At 39.0% G+C, this 8962-nt stretch overlaps 1 pseudogene; it reads right to left on the reverse strand.

Moving 5' to 3' along the window:
- The window catches only part of LOC122748147, a 98714-nt pseudogene extending 90014 nt beyond the window's left edge, over positions 1–8700 (reverse strand).
- Between the last annotated feature and the right edge of the window lie 262 nt (positions 8701–8962).

The raw sequence follows: 8962 nt of genomic DNA on the forward strand, positions 1-8962 counted from the left end.
AAGGTGGCATAAACAACAAGCACCAGCAGGGCTGCTCTGCCAATAGATCTGATATCTCTGCTTGCCCTTGGCTAATCCCACTTACCTATTGGCTTTTGCAAACAGCTTCTGCAAATGCATTTCTCTAACCTGTTTTGTATTGAAAATGGTATAGATTTGTGAGGAATGATGCTTCTCATCTCCTCATGGGAAATATTAACTATATAATTAAAATTGCTTTCTTTCTAAGAATGTAGTGAGAAGCATGAACACAGTGATGTGTAGAAGGCTCACCTTAAAGTCAGCATCATCTGGGTTCAATTCCTACTTCTATCAAATATTAGCTTTTCGACCCTGGGCAAATCACTTAACCTCTTAGTGCCTATAAACTATAGAAGACTGGCCAATCTGCATTGGTGGGAGGAGCTTCCACAACAGGAGTCTGCTGCATAGATGAAATAATTTTCTCCCCACAGTCCCTCCCTTTCCAAATATAATTTCAAGAACTTTAAGTAGAGTTCCATCCATTTCTTATGGTACCTAAGTGGTGAGTTATCAGAAAGAATCTGGGCAAATGGCCAGGCTGGTCATCTAACCAATTTGACTTAGCAGGGAGCTCAGGACATACTAATTGTCATATCTCTGAGAATGAGTTGAGAGTTGGAAAGATCCTTAAATAAAACAGAAAGCTTAGTGGGTGGCCCTAAAAGAGGTCAAGTTTTCATTCTTTTATCTTTTGGTGTTCTAAGAAGTTGAGGAATGAGAGTCCAGAACACGGGTCTATGGTATTGTCTTCCCAATATGGATTATTATTTAGCTAGACTGGGAGGCAGAGGTCAAGAGAAAGAAGTATAACATAAATAAGATACACAGGGTAAGCATGCCTTGAAACATTTAAGATATGAGCAAGTCTGCTGCAGATAAGTATTTATTGAGCATTTGAGAGATGCCCTCAGCCTTGTGGATGATATTTAAAAAAAATATTTTAATTCACATTTAAATAAATTTTTTAAACTATCAATTTTATATCATTTCATCCTCACAATGATCCCATGACATATATAGTATAAGTCTCCCTATTTTACAGAAAAGGAAACTGAGTCTCACAAACATTGTTAATAGAATAATAGACCTGATAAATGATAGGTTTTCTGACTCCAAATCCAGGACTTTTCCTATTAAATGAAGTCCTTGCTTCTAAGGAGTTTATGATCTTGGGGAGATGAGATATGACACACAAAAAATAAAGGGTTAATAATAGCTAACATTTATATAGAACTTTAAGGATTCCAAAGCCCTAAAGTTAGAGTCTCTTTTGATCCTTACAACAATCCCAGGAAGTAGGTTTTATTTTTATCCCTATTTAAAGATGAGGAAATTCAAACTGAAAGGGACTAAGTTACTTTCCCAGGGTCACAGCTATTAAGTGTCAGAAACAGGATTTGATTTCAGGTCTTCCTGACTCTGAGTCCAGAATGCTACTGTACTACCTAAAAGCCTCTGGCTTAGGTATCAGAAGGATGGTATAAAAATGTGCTCTAATATATAAACTATTCTGACAAGTTTCAGAGAGACTGAGCTTTGCATACAAGCAGAAGCTAGAAAATCAGGCCAAAATGGGGCAGGATCAGGGCATTATAGCCTGCTAGTTAGCTTTGACCCTTCTACGCAATGGGGATAAACAAGAAAGGCCAGACCCCAAAGTCCATTTCAGACACCGGTGTTAGAATAAGCAGCTAATTAAAGGCTTATTGCCTAGAGGGAGCAGGCAGAAAGCAGATTTTTTTTTCCCAAGAAGAGACAGCAAGCTCAGAAATCCTGATGTTTTCAGCCTTTAAGATTCTATACACCTGGAGGGTATTTATCTCCAAGATTTCCTAAAACTTCAGGCACTATTTGAACATAGCATACTGGAGTGAACATCATTCCAGAGGGAGTGTACAACCACGTGGCTTTGTCTCTGAAGTAAGGGACCTTGGGTTAGGATATAATAGGCATGGAAGCACTCCTGAGTTGAGGCAAGAACTTAATTATTACTATTTCAAGGATAGATTCTCAAAATTTTTTCCATCCCATTTTGCATATTTATCATGTATGTTATAAAGCTATATTTTGCCAAGGGGGAAAAGGTTAGCTGCTTATATACTCTTCAAATATCTAAATCCCATTCACCAGACTATAGGTTCAATGCTACCAATTGAGACTGCTATATAATTATGACTTCCTCCAATCATAGACACATGATCCCCAAGATTTAGAAAAAGTTTGAGAATTTGTATTCTACCCATGTAGAATAACAGGGGTGTTCAGAGAAGACTAGCACCTCTGGTGTGAGGATTTGCTGATCCCTTTTCAGGGCTGCTCATCCACCTTTGGTATCCACCAGCACCCAATTCTTACCTGTGGCTCAAAGGAGCTGTGCAGAGGCCACATTCTGATAAACCCTCTTGGTAGATGGGCTAAATCAGGTTGAGAGTAACTGTCAGGCCTCAAGCAAATCAGTAAGTTAGGGGAATGTCTACCCTAAGCATGTGAAGACTTCCCCCAGTGGAATGGGAGGATGAGCACAATTTGTTCCAATGGTCATGAAGGCTGAAGCAATGCTTAGAGCTGGGTCAGACAATGAAGATGCCAAGGTCATCCAGTGCATCTCAGGCTCTCTGGTCATACTGACTTTTCTCTTGTTACTGGACTTCGGTGACTCTGGAAGAGAGAGTGAGGCTGACTACTTTGTACAACTCACACTCAATTCACACGCAAGTCAAGAACTTGACTTGAACTGTGTCACTGAACAGTGTCATTGATACTCTTCAGAAATGAAGGATAAACAAAAAATTGGAGAGAACAAAGTGGCAAAGTAAGCTATGTTCATCTGTGTCTCTTTATAAGGTCCTATTGAATGGAAAAAAGATCTGCCACAGTGGTTACATAGGACCAGCACCTGCTCTGCCTACCCACCCATTACAGTCCAAGGGTACATTTGGTGGCTATGTTTTTGTGGGGCAATGAGGGTTAAGTGACTTTCCCAGGGTCACACAGCTAGTAAGTGTCAAATGTCTGAGGCCAGATCCAAACTCAGGTCCTCCTGAATCCAGGGCTGATGTTTTATCCACTGTACCACCCAGCTGCCCCCTGTTAGTTATTTTGAGTGGAATTTCACTTTCTATCTCTGCCTACCAGATTGGTTTGTTGGTAACATGCAGAAATCATGATGGGTTTATTTTATATTTTGCAACTTTACTGAAGTTTCAATTAATTTTTAATTTGTTCTTTAGGGTTTCTTTGCTTATATTTATTCACTCAATTTCTTTGTCTTGTATTTTTGCTGTAATATATAATTATTGCATTATTCCATCAGAGTTGAGATTTGAATTTAGGCATTCCCAACTACAATTCCTACACTCTATACAATATGCCAAGTTTCCCTACATAGCCTGTGTTTCACTGTGGTACCCAAAATATGAAAAATTAAAGACTGCAAAATTTCATTTACCCTAAATGTTCAAGAAGAAGAGTGTTTTGGCTAATTAAAATCTCTGGTTAATTTCAAATAACTATAATCACCATACATGAGGAGAACTTTAATAAAAGCACAAACAGGGACCATTCATTTTTATGGTGGGTCTTAGATTTTTCTTTCTTTTTCACTACTGAAAAATTGTGTAAACTTGAAGTAGATAGCACAGGGCACACTATTCAGCAGAGATTTTCGAGAAATAAATGTCTTCACCTTATGTATCCAGATTGAGAAGCCTTTTTTTTTTGGGGGGGTGATACACATCCTGATCCTTTTAGGCATTGAATCTTTGACATAGTAGTGTGTGTAAAAGGCCCCCACCCCACCCCACTAAGGTTAATAGTTATAAAGTGCTTGTCTTTACAATGTTATTGTCACTCCAGTTTTTCCAAGGCTATGATTACTGACTGAAATCTTTGATAATCTATATCAATTTGGAAAGGCTTCTAGCATGGAGCAAGCATTGGATAATACACTTGTCCAAAACAACAGCCTGGCTGGGTCAGAAAGCTAAAGGGTGATGAATATTTCAGTCATGACAACTCTTGAAGACATAAACCAATCCATAGAGTGGTTATAATATGTTAGTATATGGAATGCTCCAACTGATTAAACTCTAGATCCTTAAAGTATTGAAGCAATGGATTATTGAATAAACCCACATACTCCCAATAATACTAAAAATACTATTTTATATTGAATAGCAGTTGCAAGTTTTCATAGCACTTTAACATACATTGTCTTATTTGATTCTGTCAAAATCACCATGAGATAAGGAGGCTTTTTATTTTTGTATTTTATTTAACAGATATAAAAATCCCCTCTTCCCACCCCTTGGGCTTCCTTGTCCTACTCATAACCAGCACTGGAAGGGGTAGATCCCCAGGAGGGTGGCTGCTGATATTCTCAGGGTTCTAGACATGAATAGCTATTTTCCTAAATTCCAATTTATGAGCCCCCTACTGCTGTGCTTCTCTTTTTTATTTTTTTTGTCCTTCTCTTTAATCAGCTAGTAGACTCACTTTCCTAGCAAAAAACACCTATATGTATTCAAATGTCATAATAAAGACTATAGTTACAAAGCATTCATCCTGCTCCCAAATCAAGGAACCATTCTTTCCCCAACATACCTAGGGTTGAGGAAAATTTGGAATGAATTTAATGTACAATGGCAGTGAATCATACATACAGGAAACACACATGACCAAAGCAACTATTAACTCTGGTACTGCAGGGTGTCTCCAGTGGGTCCTAAAAAAGATTACCATGAGTCACTCACCTATATTAAGCTAGGATGGTTCTTTGCAGGGGTGGTTCTTTGCAGCAGCATAATACCATTCCTAGACCAGTGGTTCAGCTGGATTTGCTCCTCTTATGGTGAGATGTTTCATCTGGATGGGCCAATTAGCTGCTAAATTGGGTTGAGCAGGTTACTAAGTGGCTGTTCTGGCCTCTCACTGGGCTCTGGCCCTGTTGCACTAGGTCAGACAGGTCATTAGCCCAGCCCCACCCCCCAACACCTTTTAAGGGTAGAGAATGTCTATGTTTCCATCTAAAAAACTTTCTCCCTTATCTCTAAGTGTCTCCTTCTTTTAGCTTTTGATTTCCTCAGTTTTTGATGGAAGTTTCGTTGGGCCTCCCTGTTCCACAATCAGTATATTGATGTCCAGGAGACGTTTGAAATGATTTACCCTAGTTAGTATATAGTGTACAGGACATGAGTCTAGTCTTTAGGTTTTTGCTTCAGTGCCTTTACACAACACCATATTATCTCTCTATACAAAAATTAAATTACCCTGATAATTGGGAGACAGTGTAGTGGGAAAATACACTAGACTTTGTGGCAGGAGTCGTTGGTTCAAATCCCAGCTCCAGTGGTTACTGTGATGACCTTAAACTAGTTGTCACCACTTTTTTTGACTTTTCTTATCTATAAAATGAGGATAATAACATATCTTCTTTCAGGACTGTTATGAGAAAAATATTCTATAAATCTTCAAGTACTTTATGAATGTGAGTTTAGTTATTATTTGAAGATTTAACAATATTTATTCTTGTTTAATGACTGTTCTCTTTCAGCATTGCCTGACATAATTTTCTTCCCTGTGATGCAGGAAAATATGCCTGGGAAGATTTTTTTAGCAGTCATTTCAATCTTTACCATATTAAGTAAAATTAAATTTGTGGGTTTTTTTTTTTTGGTGAGGCAATTGGGGTTAAGTGACTTGCCCAGGGTCACACAGCTAGTAAGTGTTAAGTGCCTGAGGCCGGATTTGAACTCAGGTCCTCTTGACTCCAGGGCTGGTGCTCTATCCACTGCGCCAACTAGCTGCCCCTATTATGGACCTTTTAAACAAATTTAATTTTAGGGGCGGCTAGGTGGTGCAGTGGATAGAGCACCGGCCCTGGAGTCAGGAGGACCTGAGTTCAAATCCAGTCTCAGACACTTAACACTTACTAGCTGTGTGACCCTGGGCAAGTCACTTAACCCCAATTGCCTCACCAAAAAAAAAGTCCATAATAAAATGAAATGACTACAGAATTTTAAAACAAGCCAAGGCTGATAATATACTGAGAGCCAGGCTATCAAGAGGATAGCTGTCACCTAAAATAATTTCATCCCCTGGGGTGTTTTAAGTTTCCAGAGTAATATATTGTTTTCCAAACTCTGGATCTTCCAGAAGTTACACTGTGGGAAAAGATGTGTCACTCCAGACAACCAAAAGCTCCGTGATATTTTGAGAAGTGGCATTTCTATTGTGGTAGATCATTTCATTCCTAATGATCCTAACAAGCAAGCTGATATCTACAGGAGGAAAATGGTATATATACTATGAATTTACAAGAGCCTTTATGTGTTGGCACTTATGGATGGATTTCAATGATAACAATAATAAAATAACAATATAGTTTTTATAGTGCTAAATAATATTTTGACCAAAGCTCTTTATACTTTCTCATTTTAGTTTGGGTGATTATGAATTCACACCTGAAAGTGTGTCCATGCTTATAGGAAACGTAGGAAATTCATTTGTTTCATAAATATACCATTTCTTTAGTATATTTTTAATACAAGGGTGGTGGGTGGGCATGTTCCAGGCAATCCTAGAGGTCCTCAAATTGTTGTTTTTTCCTCTGTCAAATTACCAGTTATGAATTTTCAGTTATTGGGAATATTGGCTATAGGGGAAAAAATCTAGTCTTCTCATCTTGGTATTTAAAACTCTCAAATGTGGCTCTAGTCTACTTTTCCAGACATTTCACATGTTTCTTCTTCCTGTGTAGTAGCCTAGTTGAAGAGAAGATTGGGGTGGGTAAGGGAGGAATGCATATGCAAGGGAGGTCAAAGCACTGTCATTACCTTGACTCTTACTTCCCCTCAGATTTCAGAGGTGATAACCTAGAACCATGTGCCCAAGAATATCAAGAAAATGGTACTAGAGCACCAGACCTTATTCTATACGAACCTACAACCATTATGAAGGGGAAGAACCTCTATGGGAAAGTTTCCTTTTATTCTTGGTACCATCAGCACTAATCATTAATCAACTGCCATTAATGAGTTGGTAATCCCAAGGGCCCTAGGAATAAAAGAGTTACCAGATCATTATCCCTACTTCCATACAGGTCTCTACAATCATTGTTCAGAGAAGCAACTCTTGTGGTAATATGACCTGCCAGCTACTGCTACAGGTACTGCAGCCCCTATCTTCTTAATAGCCATAGCCACAAAAGGCCTAGAAGAGAAAGTTCTTAGCTCCAAATTCATTGGCACCATTAAATGATAAAATGAATGTGGCCTATCAGTCAGTGGAAATGGCCTTAAAGAAGATTCATTACTATTTGCTTCCTTCCTGTACCATAACGAGCACTGGGACTTTCTGTCTGACTTGCAGCTATATATGTTGTTTCTACATTAGAATCTCCTATCTATGTTGTCCTTCCCCCAGCAGAATAAGAGCTCTTTGAAAGCAGTTGTTCTTTTGTTTGGTTAACCCTAGCACTTAGTACAGACCATGTACATAGTGAACATTTAATGAATTCTATTAAAATTAGTTCTTATATTTATATTATAAGCAAACTAGCCCACTTGTCTCCTAACAACCTCCCATGTCCTCCTTTCCCTCCCTTTGCAGCCTAGTCTTGCATTCCTATTTTAAGTCCTTAGATGTTTAGTTTCAAGGCTTAGTTCAGGGACTATGGAAATATTTCTCGATCTTCCTAATTGTTAATACCCTCTCCTTGCCCAAATGGAATAGAGTTAACTGTTGTATCCCGAATAGGATGTGGGCTATAGAGTGTGTTCAGGGAAGACTAGTACTTCTGGTGTGAGGATTGCGGAGCCCATTTCAGGGCCATTTTCCACCTTTGGTGTCTACCTGATCTACATAACTCTCAACTATGGCTCCAAGAAACTATAGCATGTGCAGCAGCCATACCCAGTAAACCATTAGGCAGGTGGGATAAACCAGGTTAAGGGTAACTAAGGGATCTCAAACCCATCAGTGAGTTAAGGGGGTGTCTACCACAAGCATGTGAAGACTTACTCTGGCAGTATGGGTGTATGAGAAATATTTGTTCCAATGGCCATGAAGGTAGCTGAAGCAGGCACTGTAGAGCACTTAGAACTTGGTTACATATTGAAGACAAGAAGCTCATCCTTGCATTTTGGGCCATCAGTGGTTATTTTGACTCTGTCCTGCCATGGAACTGTGATGACTCTGAAAGAGAGTGGCAGATGGGGATCCCACCCTGTGGTTGGAACACACACACACACACACACACACACACACACACACACACACACACACAAATGTACAAAAACTTCCACAAAGATGATTCCACTCCTCAACAGTATATGGAATGTATATGCACTTATAGAAAACACAAAATGCAGTAAACCCAAAAGACAAGTAAAAATGAGTAGCTCTTGTGAGAGAATTCAGCAAGTATATTCAAATAGCAGCCCTGAGTGAAACAAGACTGGCAAATGAAAGCCAGCTTACTGAAGTCAGAGCTGGATACACGTTTTTGTTTTTGTTTTTTTGGAGTGGCTACAGTTAAGAGGAGCACTGTGAATCTGGCATAGGCTTTTCAATCAAAACTAATTTAGTCAATGAGTTTATATGCCTACCAAAAGGAGTGAACAACAGGTTCATGAGAACGTGATTACCATTTTCAGGAAAATTCCATGCTACCGTCATCAGTGTCTATATCCCCACCATGATGAACCCTGATGGGGTTAAAGAAAAATTTTATGAAGACCTGGACACCCTCATCATTAATGTGCCAAAAGATGATAAGATTATAATTCTGGGTGACTTTAATGATGGAGTAGACTCAGACTACCCAGACATGGCAGGGATCCTTGGCAGGAATGGAGTTGGAAATAGTAACAGGAAAGGTGGACATACTACTGAAGATTTGTGCATTCTCATGACCCTCTCAGTGCCAACACTGTCTTCT

This window comes from Dromiciops gliroides, chromosome 1 (genome assembly GCF_019393635.1).
Source record: "Dromiciops gliroides isolate mDroGli1 chromosome 1, mDroGli1.pri, whole genome shotgun sequence".
NCBI classification, from domain to species: domain Eukaryota; kingdom Metazoa; phylum Chordata; class Mammalia; order Microbiotheria; family Microbiotheriidae; genus Dromiciops; species Dromiciops gliroides.